The following is an 18,407-nucleotide window of genomic DNA, read 5'->3' on the forward strand; positions in this document are numbered from 1 at the left end:
GGGACCCCTTCTCACATGGGGACAAGGACCCCTTTTCACCTGGGGACAGGAACTCCTTCTCACCTGGGGACAGGGAAACCTTGTCCCCTGGGGACAGGGACCCCATCACCCCTGGGGACAGGGACCTCTTCTCACCTGGGGACAAGGATCCCTTCTCACCTGGGGACAGGGACCCAATCACCCCTGGGGACAGGGACTTCCTCTCACCTGAGGACAGGGACACCTTGTCCCCCGGGGACAGGGATCCCTTCTCACCTGAGGACAGGGACCCCATCACCCCTAGGAACATGAACCCCATCTCCAGACCATGCTGGCTGGCAGGGCTGGTGTCAGTCACCCTTGGGTGCCAGGATAAGGGAGGGGGCAAAAAAATCCAAATCCCCAGCCACATGCTCCCTCAGGGTAAACTGGCTTTGTATTAGTAAAACACCTTAAAGTGAGGTAAACCTGTACTATTATTACTATGTTAGGATATTATCTTCATTTATTAGCAGGTGAATGCGGGCCTCCATGCATTCACATACATTGAATCTTAAGTGGAGTAGTGGATTGTGAAAAATCAGTCCTGTTCTTTTAGTTGTCTGATCACAGTAGTGGAGCCTGACAAATCAGTCCTGTCCCTTTAATTGTCTGATCCCAGTAGTGGATCCGAATAAATCAGTCCTGTCCCTTTAATTGTCAGATCACAGTAGTGGATCCTGATAAATCAGTCCTGTCCCTTTAATTGTCTGATCACAGTAGTGAATTGTAATAAATCAGCCCTGTATCCTCAATTGTCTGATCACAGTAGTGGATCCTGATAAATCAGTCCTGTATCTTTACATTTCTAGATCCTGGGAAATCAGTCCTGTATTTTTAATTGTCTGATCACAGTAGTGGATCCTGATAAATCAGTCCTGTTGCTTTAAATGATCACAGTAGTGGATTGTGATGGATCAGTCCTTTATCCTAAATTTTTTAATCACAGTAGTGTATCCTGATGAATCCGTCTTGTCCCTTTAATTTAAAAACAGTGGTGGATTGTGATAAAGTCAGTCCTGTATCTCTAATTGTCTGATCACAGTAGTGGATCCTGATAAATCTGTCCTGTTCTTTTAATTGTGGAGCCTGATAAACCAGTCCTGTCCATTTAAATGCCTGACCACAGTAGTAGATCCTGATAAATCAGTCCTGTCCCTTTAATTGTCCGATCACAGTACTGGATTGTGATAAATCAGTACTGTCCCTTTAATTGTCAGATCACTGTGGTGGATCCTGCTAAATTAATCCTGTCCCTTTAATTGTCTGATCACAGTAGTGGATCCTGATAAATCAATCAGTCCTGTCCCTTTAATTGTCTGATCACAGTAGTGGATCCTGATAAATCAGTCCTGTCCCTTTAATTGTCTGATCCCAGTAGTGTAGTCTGATAAACCAGTCCTGTCCATTTAAATGTCTGATCACAGTAGTGCATCCTGATAAATCAGTCCTATCCCTTTAATTGTCTGATCACAGTAGTGGATTGTGATAAATCAGTACTGTCCCTTTAATTGTCAGATCACTGTGGTGGATCCTGATAAATTAATCCTGTCCCTTTAATTGTCTGATCACAGTAGTGGATCCTGATAAATCAGTCTTGACCCTTTAATTGTCTGATCACAGTAGTGGATTGTGATAAATCAGTCCTGTATCATTAATTGTCTGATCACAGTAGTGGATTCTGATAAATCAGTCCTGTATCTTTACATTTCTAGATCTTGATAAATCAGTCCTGTATTTTGAATTGTCTGATCACAGTAGGAGATCCTGATAAATCAGTCCTGTCGCTTTAAATGATCACAGTAGTGGATTGTGATAAATCAGTCCTGTCCCTTTCATTCTCTGATCACAGTAGTAGATCCTGATAAATCAAGCTTGTCCTTTTAATTGTCTGAACACATTAGTGGATTGTGGTAAATCAGTCCTGTGCCTTTAATTGTCTGATCACAGTAGTGGAGCCTGATAAATCTGTCCTGTATTTTTAAGTATCTCGTCACAGTAGTGGATTGTGATAAATCAGCCCTGTCCCTTTAGTTGTTTGATCACAGTAGTGGTTTGTGATAAATCAGTCCTGTATCTTTGTCTGATCACAGTGGTGGAGCCTGATAAATCTGTCCTCTATCTTTGTCTGATCACTGTTGTGGATTGTGATAATTCAGTGCGGCCCCTTTAGTTGTCTGATCACAGTAGTAGATCCTGATAAATCCGTTTTGTCCCTTTAATTAAAAAACAGTGGTAGATTAGAGATACATGACTGACTTTATCACAATTGTCTGATCACAGTAGTGGATTGTGATAAATCAGTCCTGTCCCTTTAATTGTCAGATCACTGTGGTGGATCCTGATAAATCAGTCCTGTCCCTTTAATTGTCTCATCACGGTAGTGGATCCTGATAAATCAGTCCTGTCCCTTTAATTGTCAGATCACTGTGGTGGATCCTGATAAATCAGTCCTGTCCCTTTAATTGTCAGATCACTGTGGTGGATTGTGATAAATCAGTCCTGTCCCTTTAATTGTTTGATCACAGTGGTAGATCCTGATAAATCAGTCCTGTCCCTTTAATTGTCTGATCACAGTAGTGGATTGTGATAAATCAGTTCTGTGCCTTTAATTGTCTGATCACAGAAGTGGATTGTGATAAATCAGTCCTGTCCCTTTAATTGTCTGATCACAGTAGTGGATGGTGATAAATCAGTCCTGTATCTTTAATGCAGTGCACGCCCACTCAGAAGTCACACAGCTCCAGCCCAGCAGTGTGATGTGCAGGCTGTATGGGGAAGCACCATGATTCATAGCACTCTCTGGGGCTTTGCTGTAGATTCTGGTAAGTTTCTCCATGCTGTTCTCCTGTCTGCTGTCCCATGAAGTTGCACTGTATGCTCAGCCAGGACAAGTCAGTGTGGCCCTGGGGGGGGAGAAGCGGGCACCCTTCACTGCTATTCCTTCTACTCATGTTTCATAACAAACTGACAATGATCCTGGGGTCGGGGGATGGGGAGAGGTGTCATTGGAACTTGCTGCCTGTGATCGCACACTGCGATGGACGACATGGACTGATACACATTACATGACTGTGTTATTTATCTGTGTGGGAGGAGGAATGAGCTGATAAGTCCTCTTTTCGGATGCTGACGCAGGTCCTGATGTGTTGGGCTCAGTGTGCCACCCTGACATAGCAGCCTTGTATGGGGAGGTGATGGGTGATATTACATAAGAACTGGCAGTGATGGGGAGGAGGGTGCTGATGCTGATCATCACCTGTGTATGGCATGAGCTGGGGGGGGGGGGGGTGACAGGTGTCACATGGTGTGCGATTTCTACTTAGGAACCACTATGACTGGGGAATTTTCCATAGAAGGCTGACACTTTGTGAATCATACCCCTCCACATTTCCTTTTTTACCTTGAGATGTGTAACACAACAATGGTGTAATAATAATAAAACTGTCATAATGGTGCACTTATGGTTAAAAGGAACCTGTGCTGACATTGCTGAGCATTTCCTGAAAATGCTACTTCCCTGGCTGTCTTACTGGCCCAAAGAAAGCATGCAGATGTGAGGCAGATCTGATTTGCATGCTTGTTCTGGGGCTACAACAGAAAGCCTAGAGGATCTTCACCACGTAAAACAAAAATATAAAAGTCATCAGCTACCAATACTAAAAAATACTACACACACCTGGCCCGGGATTCAGTGATGTCCTCACCCAACACTTCTCTTTACCAGTCTTCAGGTCCAGGCACTGGCAACTTAACTACCTGTGGCTTCACAGAAGGTTGCCTACCGTGCATGCGTGGGCCGCGCTGCGCTCTGTGAATGGTCCCGCAGTCTCCTGGGGCCTGTGACATGTCCCAAGAGGCTGCGGTTAGAGGTGGGGGTGGGGGGGTGTGAACTTCTGCTCTGATTGCCTAGGTGGTCAAAGCAGAAGTGGGACAAAATATCCCCCCCCCCCCCAAAAAAAAAAAAAATTCCAAATATGGGAGAAAAGGGGGGAGGAGAAGGAAAAGTGGAACTTCTATTTTTAGGTAAAGACAAGCTTTAAGGCTGTGTTAAAAACAAAAGCACACATTTATTATATTGCAGCTTATCAATTCTTAGATGTGATGGCTGCATTCATTTTCTTTTTTAGGCTTTCTTTCTCCTATTTTCATCTGATCTGGCCAGTAAGTCTGTTTTTCAAAACAACAAGCTCTCCAGCAGAATGCATTAGTTGCAGCGATGGGACAAACAATTTACCACTGACAGAGGTGCTTATAATGATCAGCTTTTATTTATTCATGTAAAACCTTTATCCCAAAAGGAAAAACTGTTGCTGTAACTGCTTATAAAGTATTAGCTAGAGTTTGGCTCCAGTGCGTATCTAAATTTGCTAGTACATCTAACACTTCCCTCCCCCCCAGACTGACAATGCTGCTGTCCAAAGGTGCCCCCTGTGCTCCTTCATCCAGAGTGGAGGCACTCTAATACAGGAGGTATATTACTGGCCAGATCACCAGGTGAAAGCGAAGGGAAAAAATCCTGAAAAAAAAAAAAAGCGCAGCCATCACATCTAATGATTGGAAAGCTTCAGTATATTACATTTTTGGTTTTGCGATTAATACCACTTTAAAGCGGAGGTTCACACAAAAATGGAACCTCCGCTTTTCGGAACCCCCCTCCAGTGTCACATTTGGCACCTTTCAGGGGGGTGCAGATACCTGTATAATACAGATATTTGCACCCACTTCTGGGAATAGACTCCCGCGGGAGTCTACGTCTCTTCCCGTCTCCCCCCGCTGCCTCCTGGGAAACACACAGGTCCCAGGAGATAGCGGGGACCAGTTAGGACATGCAGTGCAACTCGCACATGTGCAGTAGGGAACCGGGAAGTGAAGCTGCAACGCTTCACTTCCTGATTCCCTCACCGAGGATGGCGGCGGCCGCAGCCGAGAGCCGAGCAATTGATCGGCTTCAAGTGCCGACATCGCAGGCACCCTGGACAGGTAAGTGTCCATTTATTAAAAGTCAGCAGCTGCAGTATTTGTAGCTGCTGGCTTTTAATATATTTTTTTTTTAGGTGGACCTCCACTTTAACTGCAGGAATTCTTTTTTTTGTTTATGATATTGGCCAGCGTATTAGCCACGTGTCACATCCAGAGGGTCGCTGGGGGTGCAAAAATAACCTTTTAGGCTCGGTTCACACTAGAACCGGCTGTGGATCGCACAGGAGCGCTGTGCATCCCTGTTCTCCAAATCAGGGCCCAATCTATGTCTGAATTCGGCCCTGAAACTGAGCCAAAGATGCACAGCATTTCTGTGAAGTGTGCTCCACAGCCACAACGGAGATATGTCCATAGGGAGCCGGTCACATTCTCCTGCTATGCGTATTGGATGCATATTGGATGTGGAGAAATCCAATTCGTATAGGTGTGAACCCAGCTTTAGTAGCTTGTACTACATACAGCCGTGGCCAAAAGTTTTGAGAATTACACAAATATTATTTTTCACAAATTCTGCTGCCTCAGTTTTTATGATGGCAATTTGCACATACTCCAGAATGTTATGAAGAGTGATCAGATGAATTGCAATGAATTATAAAATCCCTCTTTGCCATAAGAAGGAAGTTAATTCCATAAAAACATTTCCACTGCATTTGTGAAGAAGGATTCAGGGCGCCCAAGAAAGTCCAGCAAGCTCCATGACTATCTCCTACAGTTCATTCAGCTGTGGGATTGGGGCACCACCAGTCCAGAACCTGCTCAGGAATGGCAGCAGGCAGGTGTGATTGTATCTGCACGCACAGTGAGGAGAAGACTTTTCCAGGATGGCTTGGTGTCAAGAAGGGAAACAAAGAAGCCACTTCTCTCCAGGAAAAACATCAGGGACACACTGATATTCTACAAAAGGTACAGGGATTGGACTGCTGAGGACTGGGGGGTAAGTCATTTTCTCTGAATCCCCTTTCTGTTTGTTTGGGGCATCTGGAAAAAACCTTGTCTGGGGAAGAAAAGGTGAGCGCTACCATCAGTCCTGTGTCATGCCAACAGTAAAGCATCTTGAGACCATTCATGTGTGGGGTTGCTTCTCCAAGGGAGTGGGCTCACTTACAATTTTGCCTAAGAACATAGCCATGAATAAAGAATGGTACAAAAACATCTTCCAAGAGCAACTTCTTCAACCATCCAAGAACAGTTTGTTGACGAACAATGCCTTTTCCAGCATGATGGAGCATCTTACCATAAGACAAAAGTGGTACCTAACAGCGAAATTTTGGTTCCATGGCCAGGATACTCCCCAGACCTTAATCCCATTGAGATCTTGTGGTCAATCTTCAAGAGGCGGGTGAACAAAAAACCCCACAAATTCTGACAAACTCCAAGCATTGATTATGCAAGAATGGGCTACCATCAGTCAGGATGTGGCCAGAAGTTGGTTGACAGCATGCCAGGGCGAATTGCAGAAGTCTTAAAAAAGAAAGGTCTACAATGCAAATATTGACTCTTTGCATAAACTTAATGTAATAGTCAATAAAAGCCTTTGACACTTATTAAATGCTTGCAATTATACTTCAGTATACCATGGTAACATCTGACAAAAAGATCTAAAAACACTGAAGCAGTAGACTTTGTGAATATTATATTTGTGTCATTCTTAAAACTTTTGGCCATGGCTGTACAGTCAGCACTGGTCTCTTCCAGCGACTTGTTTGTATACTGCATACAAGGGGATGCTGGGCTCGGCACCTCCACCATTTCAGGAATGTCTTATATTTTTTCAATCAATACAATGCATTCTTTGATTGGATGAGGTGATTGTGATGTTATCTGCCAACAACACCTCAACCAGTCAGAGCTTAAAAATATTCAGAATGGTGGAGCTGCCGGGCCCTGTGCCCCCTTGTGTTCAGTATACAGATACAGACTCGAGCAGCACCTGGAAGATTTCTGCATCCCCAGCAGCCCTCCAGATGTGAGACATGAACAATTAGGCCCCTTTCACATGAGGCGGACTCCGTTTCTACGGAGCCCGCCTTGGTCCGCCGGCTCAGCGGGAGATCTCTCCGTTGATCTCCGCTGAGCCGGCGGATGACAGGTCCCTCTCTGCTCACTGAGCGGGGAGGGGCTTGTCAGGCGCCGCTGCCGCCTATGGAGGGATCGGACGAAAACGGACAGCGTGTCCATTTTTGTCAGATCTCTCCCGATCCGATCCGCCAGTGACGGATCTGGACGTAGAGCCATCCGTCTGCTTTTAGCGGATCGGACGGGGTCGGATGTCAGCGGACATGTCTCCGCTGACATCCGACGCTCCATAGGCTAACATGGATCGCCCGTTCAGGTCCGCCGTCAAAACTGACCGATCGTGTGAAAGGGGCCTTAGATGTAACCAAGCTTTACCAATGTAAGTTTTAAAAAATGAGAATTCCTGGCTGATGCACATGGGCATTAAAAACACAGTGTTCAGATCTGTACAATGTGTATATATATATATTTTTTTGAGGATCTGAAAACAGCAGTATTGTAAACTATGGGCCAATGAACTTTGTGCTTCGTAATCTACTGTGTTCAGCTGCATAAACTATAGATATCAGAATTTTATTACACTCGTATTTATGAGCCCAGAAAGCAGAACTCCAGCCAACAATAGGATAAAAACAAATCGCCATTAACATAAAAAAACAGCTTTTGCTGTAATATTCACCTTCAGGGCTTGTTCACCCCAGGTCCTTTGTGGGAACGTGCGCAAAATCCTGCATCGCACAAAAACACACTGCCTTTTGCAGATGCATATGGGTGCCATTATTCCTTAACCACTTCAATACAGGCCACTTATACACCTTCCTGCCCAGAACAATTTTCAGCTGTCAGTGCTATCACATTTTGAATGACAAATGCGTGGTCATACGACACTGTACCCGAAATTTGTATCATTTTTTCCACAAATAGAGCTTTCTTTTGGTAGTATTTTTTTTTTTTTCTTATGCTACAAATAAAAAAAGACCGAAAATTTGAAAATTTCCAAAAAAAAAAAGTTTTTCTTCGTTTCTGTTACAAAACTTTGTAAATAAAGTAATTTTTCTCCTTCATTGATGGTCACTGATGAAGCTGTATTGATTGGCACTGATGAGGCGGCACTTATATTCAGCACTAATAGGCACCCATAGGTGGCACTGGGCACTGATGGGCACTCATTGGCACTAGAGGGCACGTATAGGTGGCACTGATGGGCGGCATTAATAGATGGCATTGATAGGCAGCACTGATAAGAGGCACTGGCAGGCATTACTTATGGGCACAGAGTGCCATCCCTAATGGGCAATGTTTGCCTACCTGGTGGGCATCCCTGCTGGCCATGGGTGGGCATCCCTGGTGGTCCTGGGTGGGCATCCTGGAGGGGGCTGCACTGACAATGAATCAGTGCAGACCCCCCCCCCGCGTCAGGAGAGAAACCGACCGGCTCTCCTTTACTCGCGTCTGTCAGTGCGAGTAGAGGAAAAGCCAATACACGGCTTTTCCTGTTTACACTGTGATTAGCTGTAATTGGACACAGCTGATCACATGCTAAAGAGCCTCCGTCAGAGGCTCTTTACCTCGATCGGAGATGCGGTGTCTCAGACTGACACACCACACCACCGATCGCCGTGCTGCGTGCCTCCGCGGGCGCGCAATCAAGGCTTATTCTGCTGGACGTCATATGACTCCCAGTCAGGATAATGAAACCACTAACCACTTCCCGGCCGTCATTTTGCTATATGGCAAACAGGAAGTGGTTAAAGTGGTAGTAAACGGCAGTTGTTGAAAAAAATATAAAAATTGCATCGCATAATAGCCCCAATATGAGAGACTTACCTTAGAACGAAGCCCTTCACCGCTGCGCTGTCACCGCTGAGAGGGCTGACATCTCATCCCAGTCTTCCTTCCGGGTTTGTGTCCTCTGGCTACATGAGTGTCCATGGGCGCAATGATGTCACTCCTGCGCATGCGGGCTGGAGCTGCCATTTACGGCACGGGCTCTAAAAGTCAGATACACGTTAAATTCTGACCATCTTCTTCCACGTTTGCTGTGTCCCCCACATGGCTTCTCGCAAACTTCAAACGGGACTTCTTATAGCTTTCTTTCAACAGTGGCTTTCTTCTTGCTAATCTTCTATAAAGGACAGATTTGTGGAGTGCACGACTAATAGTTGTCCTGTGGACAGATTCTCCTACCTGAGCTGTTGATCTCCTCAGCTCCTCCAGAGTTACCATGGGCCTCTTAGCCACTACTTTAAGTAAATGCTCTCCTTACCCAGCCTATCAGTTTAGGTGGATGGCCATGTCTTGGTAGGTTTGCAGTTGTGCCATACTCTTTCCATTTTTGGATGATAGATTGAACAGTGCTCCGTGAGATGCTCAAAGCTTGGGATAATTTTTTTTTTTTAATAAACTAACCCTGCTTTTAAACTTCTCCACAACATTATACCTGACCTGTCTGGTGTGTTCCTTGGCCTTCATGATGCTGTTTGTTCACTAAGGTTCCCTAACAAACCTCATTAGGGCTTCACAGAACAGCTGTATTTATACTGAGATTAAATTACACACAGGTGGACTCTATTTACTAATTAGGTGAGTTCTGAAGGCAATTGGTTGCACTAGATTTTAGTTAGGGGTATTACAGTAAAGGGGCTGAATACAAATGCATGCCACACTGTTTAGATATTCATTTGTGATACATTTTGAAAACCATTATTAATTTTCCTTCCACTTCACAATGATGTGCCATTTTGTGTTGTTCTATCACATAAAATCCCAATAAAATACATTTACGTTTTTGGTTGTAACATGATAAAATGTGGAAAATTTCAAGGGGTGTCAATAGTTTTTCAAGGCACTGTATATGTGCATAAACACGTGTAATTATGTGCCAAAACGAGCTCCTGGCAGGAAGATCCAGCATATATAGGAGTATTTCAATATGCCTGTGTGCAGGAAGCCTAAAGGCCCGTACACACGATACGAAAATCAGATGGGAAAATTCGTAAGACGAGCTGTCTGTGGATTTTCGGATCGTTAGTACGGTGCTTTCGACAGCCGATTTCACTTTTTCCTCAGACAAAAACTGGATGTGCAGACTATAAAATTTTTGTCGGATGTGAACGCAACGTCTGATTTTTGGATGGTCAGTACAGAGATCATCACACATAAGTGGAAAGTACAAACATGCATGATCGGAATCAAGGAACGACCGGGAAGAGTTCGGTCTTGTAAACTAGCATTCGTAATCTAGAATTAACATTCGTGACGCAGCAATTTGATGAAATCTCGAAATGCAGCGCACATTCTCATCTTCTTTAATGGGATAATAATGAAGCTGCTTTGCTGGTAATACTGATGTAGTTATGCCAAACGTATTTTAAAGGGCATTTGGTTTATATGGATATAAATAATATTATGGTTGTTTTTTTGGGGAAGTTACCACAACACCATTATCCCTGAGTTTTTAAGATTAAAGACACAACTGTGTTGGTGTGCCTTGTTAATTTTCCATTGTGTTGTTTTTAATGTAACTGCCTACTCCCAAACTCTCATTTGAAGAAAAACACATAGCCAAGTATCATTCTACGCTATTTTTTTTATTGTGCAGATAAAAAAACAACGGAAATTAAATGAAAGACGCTATCTGCCGTCCAAATAAAAATAACTTAACAAAAAAGTGTGAATCAACGCTCACCAAACTTCTACTAACATGAAATTAGCAGAAGGGGCCCAAAGGGTGGTGCTTGAGAAATTTAACTTCCTCTTTTATACTCTCCTAGTACGTCACTACATTCGTGTTTGTTGAACAACAATTTGCCGATAGTATGCTAGACAAAATCCTGCACAAAATATTATTATTTTTTTATTATTTCTGTATACCATAATATTATTTATTATTATTTATTTATTTTTTTTTTACAATTTGTTAGGAGACCCATTGAGGGGCTTTGGTGAAATAGTAGAGAAAGATACTGAAGACAGAGATTCTCCAGTCCCTTTCTCTGTAGCCTCAGCTGCCACGGGGGTTCGGCAGGGGGAATCTGCATTGCACAGGGTGATTAGGGTGTGCCTGGGCACCTCCGGCACACCCTGTGCACACACCTATGATAGTAATTGTTTTATTATTAAACAGGATTTATATAATGCCAACAGTTTGCCCAAAGCTTTAGAAAAAAAAGGGAGACAGCACAGTTACAATACAAACCCATTAGGAGGACCTTGCTCATAAGAGCTTACAATCTAAATGGGAGGAGCAAATGATACAAAAATTGATAACTGTGAGAATGTAAAAGTACAGGTGGGATAGGCTTCTCTGAAGAGGCAGAAAGATTGGGAGATAGCAGGACAGATTTGGGTAGAGAGTTCCAGAGGATGGGAGAGGCTCTAGAAAAGTCCTAAAAGGTAAGCATGGGAGGAGGTGACGAGGGAGCTGGAGAACTGGAGGTCTTGGAAGGAACAGAGTGACTGGTTTAGGCAATATTTTGAGCTGAAGTTGGTGATGTACCTTGGGGCTTAGTTGTGGATGGCTTTTTATGATGTTAGTGTTTTCTTTTTTTTTTTTTTAATCCAACAAAATTGTATTAAGTTTGCAGGAAAAACAATACAAGCATTGTAAGCAGAATTGCATAGCTCCTCTTATACAATACATAATCCAGTAAACAATCAACAGCATCAGTATAACACGGCTAAAACCTTGTTCCAATTACACTCAACCTCTATCCATATCTCACCCGGCGTTGATTCCTAGCAACCTGTCATATATCAACTCCATAGGTGCTAATCCCGGCACATCCAACCATGGACCCCATATTTTTTCAAATTTTTGCATGCTACCTCTATGTTGATAAATCAACTTTTCCATTTTTACAGATGTGTTAATATTCTCAGTCCACTCTTTAATAGTCGGGGGCTTATCAGACTTCCAGTGGGTCATAATCAGTTTTCTGGCCTGAAAAAGTACTCTATGCACAGCCTCTCTGCTGTGTCCTTCCCATTCGTATTCCTCCAAAGCCCCCAAGAGACATGCTCTAGGGTCCTGTGGAAGACTCACATTAAAAATTGAGTTAATGTTTCCCACCACTCCTACCCAATACGTGTGTAACTTGGGACATCTCCACAGCATATGTATAAGGTCCCCATGCTCGCGTTTGCATCTAGCACACGTTGGTTCCGCCTGCCTGTTCATTAAATGTAATCTGTGTGGAGTATAGTATGTTCTCAATAGTATATATAATTGGGTAAGTTTTTGTGACACATTAAGTGAACATTGATTCGCTGCCTGAAAGATCTCCTCCCATTGATCCCCGTCTAGCTGTCCCACCTCTGTTTCCCATTTCTCTCTCACCTTCAAGGGATGGTGTCCCATCACGGATTGTAGCAGGATGGCATAGCATGGAGAAATAAATCCTTTAGATGAGCCAGCATCCCTCAGAAGGTTAAATACCGGGGTTGGGGACCGATGCCACTCTGAGGAGCGGCTCTGGGTCAGTACTGCATATCTAAGTTGCACATAATAAAATAACATTGAAGCTGGCAAATTATACGCTTCCTTTAAATCAGCAAATGTTCGTAACACTCCATCCTTAAATATATGCTTGATGTGTGTGACTCCAAACTGCTTCCAATGAGCTCCACATTGTAATTTAGCTAGTTCCCCATAAGCTTCATTGTGCCAAATGGGACTATATTCCGTGTAGCCATCAACATTCTGGAGATATTTGGACTTATTCCACACCTTTTGAATCAGACTGAACGTTGGCTATTTTTTATGTGGTTTAGTGAAGGCCAATGCCTCTAAAGCCATATGAATTGGTCCCCTACCTACTGTGTGAATCATTAACTTGGGATGAGTTTTGTGATGGGACAAATGTACCGATCAGGTGCTGCAATTGGGAGGCCAGGTAGTACAACTATGGGTTGGGCAATGCCAATCCACCACAATCCTTGGGTCTCTGTAGATGTTCTAATTTAATCTGGGCGGGACCATTTTTCCAAATAAGAGTTCGGAAAATGGCATTAACTATATGAAATATTTTTAAGGGGATGACCATAGGGGTGTTATGTAGAAAATAAAGTAACTGTGGCATAAGAATCATTTTTACTAGGTTTATTCTACCCGCTACCGACATTAAGAGAGAGTTCCAGGTCTTAATTTTGTCCCGGAAGCGCTGTAGGAGGGGAAAGATATTCAAATGTATAAAATCCCGGGGCTGGGACGTAATTTGAATCCCTAAATACTTGAAGGAAGTAGTAATCGGAATAGGGCAAGTGGCGCACACCTCCTGCGATTCATCTCCATCCAATAAAAGAAGGGCAGACTTTGACCAATTTATAAGAAGGCCAGAAAATTTCCCAAATTTGGATATGGTCGACATGGCCTCCTGAAGGGAGGGGCCAGTATCACCAAGTAAAAGCATGGTGTCATCGGCATACAACATAATTTTTTCCTGCATGTCACCATAACAGAAGCCTGTAATGCTCCGATTTGCCCTGATCCCAATGGCTCAATAGCCAGCGCGAAGAGGAGAGGAGACAGGGGACATCCCTGTCTCGTACCTCTCCTCAACGCGAAACTCGGGGACAGAAAGCCGGACACCCTTACAGCGGCCTCAGGCTGACTATAAAGGAGCTTGACCCAAGAGATATATTGTGGACCAAATCCAAAATTCTGCAAGACCGACCACAAATAATCCCAATCTATGCTGTCAAATGCCTTAGTGGCGTCCAATGACAGCAGGGCCCTGGAACCCATATTGTCTGCCTTGGATTGTATATTAAGGAATAGCCTTCTCAAATTAACTGCAGTCGATTTATTGGGCATGAAACCAGCTTGGTCTCCATGCACAATTGAAGTGATAACTCCATTTAATCTAATGGCCAGAGCTTTAGCTAATATTTTCACGTCACTCTGTAACAGAGAAATCGGGCGATATGCCCCCGGATCTACTGGGTCCTTACCAGGCTTAAGTAGCAAAACAATATTGGCCCTGGACATTGATATTGGTAAGCGCCCTTCCTCCCGAGCTCTATTAAAGACCTTAAGCAAGTGGGGTAGTAGTTCAGTGGGATATTGTTTATATATCTCTATGGGAATTCCGTCTTCCCCCGGCGCTTTACAGTTTGGAAAAGATCCAACCGCAGTCTGTAATTCTTCCACTGTAAGGGGACTCTCCAAGAACACTCTCTGATCTTTGTTTAATTTGGGGAAATCTATCTGTCCTGAGTATTGTTCTAACTCCTCAGGAGTGTAAGATGTACCCGGCCTATATAAGTCTTCATAGTAAGTAGTTAGTTCCTGCAGCACCTTCTCAGGCGTATTAACTATGTTAACCGTCTTAGTCCTAATAGCTCCTATGGTTGGGGACTTCTGGTATGAATTTGCAATTCTCGCCAGTATGCGGCCTGTTTTCTCGCCCTCCTCGAAAAAAGCCTGTTCTGCAAAGAATCTCTTCTTGTCGGCCGACGAGGATAGCAGTTGATGATATGCAGAAAGAGCTGCCTGCCATGCCTCCTTGGTCGAGTCAGAAGGATCCGCAACATATAATTGTTCCTTCTCTTGTACTCTAACTTCAATTTCAGTTTTAAGAGCAGATGAATCTTGTTTGACCTTATTCATTTCAGCGATTAACACACCCCTCAAATATGCCTTAAAGGCATCCCACTGCCCAACCATAGAGTCATTTGGATCCTGGGTGTGGAAAAACTCACACATGCTCCCCATGGGCTTTAGGTAGTGTAACTATTGGGGCAATTCTAATCCGTATAACCACTGGAGAGTGGTCAGATACACTGCGGGGCCTGTGTATCATATCAGAAACAAACGGGAGCATGTTTAAGCTGCACACCCCCAGGTCAATTCTAGACAAACAACCATGGGTTTTAGAAAAACATGTGAATTGTCTAACTCCTGGGTTCCTATGTCTCCAGACATCCACCCAGCCCACCTCTTGCAACAACCGCGCCAGGGGGGTATCCCTGGAGAGGGCAGAGGCTCCGGGTCCTGGGTGTCTATCTTCAACTGGATTTAAACAGCAGTTAAAGTCCCCCGTTACCAACAGCAGTGCGTTAGGCCTGCCATCAATAAATGTTAGCAGAGACCTAAGCACCGCCGACGTGAAGGGAGGGGGAATATATACCACCGCCAGCACACAAGTCAATGTACCCAACCTGCAATGGAGAAAAACATATCGACCTTCACTATCAATTTCGTTTGCAAATTATTCATAGTCCAGGTTACCGTGAATCAACATACTCACCCCCCCCTAGAATAGGAAGTGTGCTTAGAATGATAGGCCTTTCCCACCCAGGAGTATCCTAGGAAGCTCACAGTGTCCGCAGTCAAGTGGGTCTCCTGGTAGCAGAGAATTCTGGGGATGTACTTCTTCAAACACATACGAATCATAGTGCGTTTCAATGGGGAGTGAAGTCCCCTAACGTTCCAAGATACTATCGGGATGTCTGCTGGTAAGCAAGTAATATTGACCGGTAATTTATATGCACCTGTGCGAGATGGTGAATCCACTTCTGTACCGAGGTTCTTCTAGACTTGCCGTTTGCCGTGAGGTTGATAATTTCGTGCCCATTTGAGGTACTATTCGTTTTGCTTGTGTCTCTTATTGATAAATTCTTCCCCAAAACAGTGGGGGGTAGTGAAAAAGGAAACTTTCTTGTGCTGTAAACTGAACTTTCTGCCAACATGGCAACGTTAACATTATTTGCGATATTCCATCGCTCTTTTTCAATGAAAATGGTCATTCGTAAATTCAACTTTTGATCCAATGCGCTCTCTTTACACTGCTTAGGAATATTCTGTCCCCCAGCCAAGGAACATCATTCAACTTTGAAAAGAAGGGAAAAGGTATTCTCTGATTGCCCATCTGGAAAGTAGTACAAAATGACATTTTCAAGTAGCTCAGCACTTTAAAAGCAACCGGTTTAGTCATTTTAATCTTCTTCCTGTGGAGCCTGCCGTTTCAATGCCTGCTCATTCCTATCCAACCAGACTGAAGCGTCCTTAGCGGATTCCAAAAATTGTGCCTTGCCTCTCACAATCCGAAGCTTCGCCGGGTATAGCATAGCATATGGGAGCTGCAGAAGTCGCAGCCTGCGTTTCACGTCTGTGAATTTGGCTCTGCGCCTCTGGACTTCTGCCGAGAAGTCCGGGTAGAAGGATACCCGGACACCATTATGTAGAACATTTGCCTTTTCTCGAGCTTGTCTCAGCGCTGCTTTTCTGTCCTTATAATGTAAAATTCTTGCAAGAATGGATCTTGGAGGGCCCCCTGGTGGAGGAGGGCGTGAGGGCACTCTGTGAGCGCGCTCCGCTGCAAACATTGGGGAAAATGCATTTTTTCCAAAGATTTCCACTAGCCAGTTTTCAACATATGTGGTGGGGTCCCTGCCCTCCACTTTCTCAGGCAACTCCACTATGCGAACATTGTTTTGCCTTAAGCGATTTTCGATGTTAGTATTTTCAGTTCTATACATTGGGAGAATAGACGCCAGTGGTAGGATTAGCAGAGATGGGCAACCAAGTAAATGTCAGGGTGCAGGATCACATGTAGTACCAGTGGAGGGACTGATAGTTGTGCTAATGATCTTGATGTGTGTATATATATATATATATATATATATATATATATATATATATATATATATATATATATATATATATATATATATATATATATATATATATATATATATATATATATATATATATATATATATAGCAATGATCCAAGCCAAGGGACTCCAAACTTTCTAAACAACAGTTTACTGTCCTTCAGACTTTAGGGGGCCCGGACTGTGACCACTGGGAGTAGAAAATGCCCTGGTGTCAGTAGGAGTGAACAATGCCCTATTTTTGGCATCAGAGACATAGGGGGTTATTTACGAAAGGCAAATCCACTTTGCACTGCAAGTGCACTTGAAAGTGCAGTCACTCTAAATCTAAGGGGTAGATCTGAAATGAGTGGAAGCTCTGCTGATTTTTTTCATCCAATCATGTGCAAGCTAAAATGCTGTTTTTTTATTTTCCTTGCATGTCCCCCTTGGATCTACAGCGACTTTACTTCCAAGTGCACTTTCAGTGCAAAGTGGATTTTCCTTTAGTAAATAACCCCCATAGTGTCCCAACGTTGGTGTCAGTGGGAGGAATATTACTCCATCATTGGTATTAATTGGGAGGAACAGTGCCCCATTGTTGGAGTTAATTGGGAGGAATAGTGCCCCATCATTGGTATTAGGGGGAGCAATAGTGCCCCATCTTTGATGCTAATTGGAGAAATCATTGGTATTGGTATTAGGGGAGGAATTATGTCCCATCGTTGGTGTCAGTGGGAGAAATAGTGCCCATCTTTGGTCTTAATTGGAGGAATAGTGCCCTATCATTGGTATTAGGGGGAGGAATAATGCCCAATCGTTGGTGTCAGTGGGAGCAATAGTGCCCCGTTGTTGGTGTTAGTAGGGGGAATAATGTCCAATTGGTGATTTCAGTGGGAAGAGTAGTGCCCCATCACTGGTATCAGTAAGATGTACCCTATCATTCGTGTCAGTGGGAGGAGTAGTGCCCCATCATTGGTGTCAGTGGGAGGAATAGTGCCCCAAGGGCCGGGTAAAGGCAAAGGGCCACATGAGGCCCCTGGGCTGCAGTTTGGAGACCACTGATCTAAGCAATTAGAGGGAAAGTTGAGCCTTTGCTTTAGCAACCAATGATTCATTTGAAAGAAGAGTCTTCTTTGGTTGCCATATGTTGGCTTTTATAAAATACTCTTTGTTTTCTGAGAAAGTCAAACAGGTTTTTTTCTTTTTATAAAAGGCTTAACGGCTCCTGAGTGTTGAGGTCTAAAATCCCTTGTGCTTCATTAGCGTTTACCCTTGCATAGATGTACAACGCATCTCCCCACACGCAAAATAGCACACTTGGGGTGAAGCAGTGAATGCACTAATGCCTATGCAGAAACCATTGCCATTCATGCACGCACAGCTGCAAACAGCCATTCATTTGCATTGGTGGTTATGTGCGACTCCTTGGGCACCATAAAGAAACTGAGATTTTACACCTCAGTACACAGGAGCTGCTAAGCATGAGGCCTAAGTGTTTTATCAGCACTTCCAATCTTTGTGGCCTCTGTGTTTTCCAGAGAAGAAAGAATGTAAGAGGTTCTAAATACTTGAACTGGTTTATGGAAATGCAATTAAAATGATGTTAACCCAGTTAATCAGTAAGCGACTTGGCAAAGTATGCGTGCTTAAGGTGAAGGTGTAAATGTGACATATGAATGGAACCTTGACGATGGAGGATTTTACAGATTACAGAGCTCTTCTGTGACTGGCAGCTCTGTCAATACTCGCTGTTGAAGACTGGAACAAGTCACAGCTGTTCATGTTTATAC

At 43.7% G+C, this 18,407-nt stretch overlaps 1 protein-coding gene across 3 annotated transcripts in view; it reads left to right on the forward strand.

Annotated features, from left to right (window-relative positions):
• Positions 1 to 2,726: 2,726 nt before the first annotated feature.
• Positions 2,727 to 18,407, forward strand: part of PCGF5 (polycomb group ring finger 5) — a 109,094-nt gene continuing 93,413 nt past the window's right edge. For 2 of the 3 annotated variants that reach the window (XR_012235677.1, XM_073596406.1), the window contains exon 1: positions 2,727 to 2,843. The gene's annotated coding sequence lies outside the window, so the exon portion shown is untranslated. The remainder of the gene's footprint in view (positions 2,844 to 18,407) is intronic. The other variant, XM_073596407.1, reaches the window with a different exon arrangement.

This window comes from Aquarana catesbeiana, linkage group LG08 (genome assembly GCF_042186555.1).
Source record: "Aquarana catesbeiana isolate 2022-GZ linkage group LG08, ASM4218655v1, whole genome shotgun sequence".
NCBI lineage: Eukaryota > Metazoa > Chordata > Amphibia > Anura > Ranidae > Aquarana > Aquarana catesbeiana.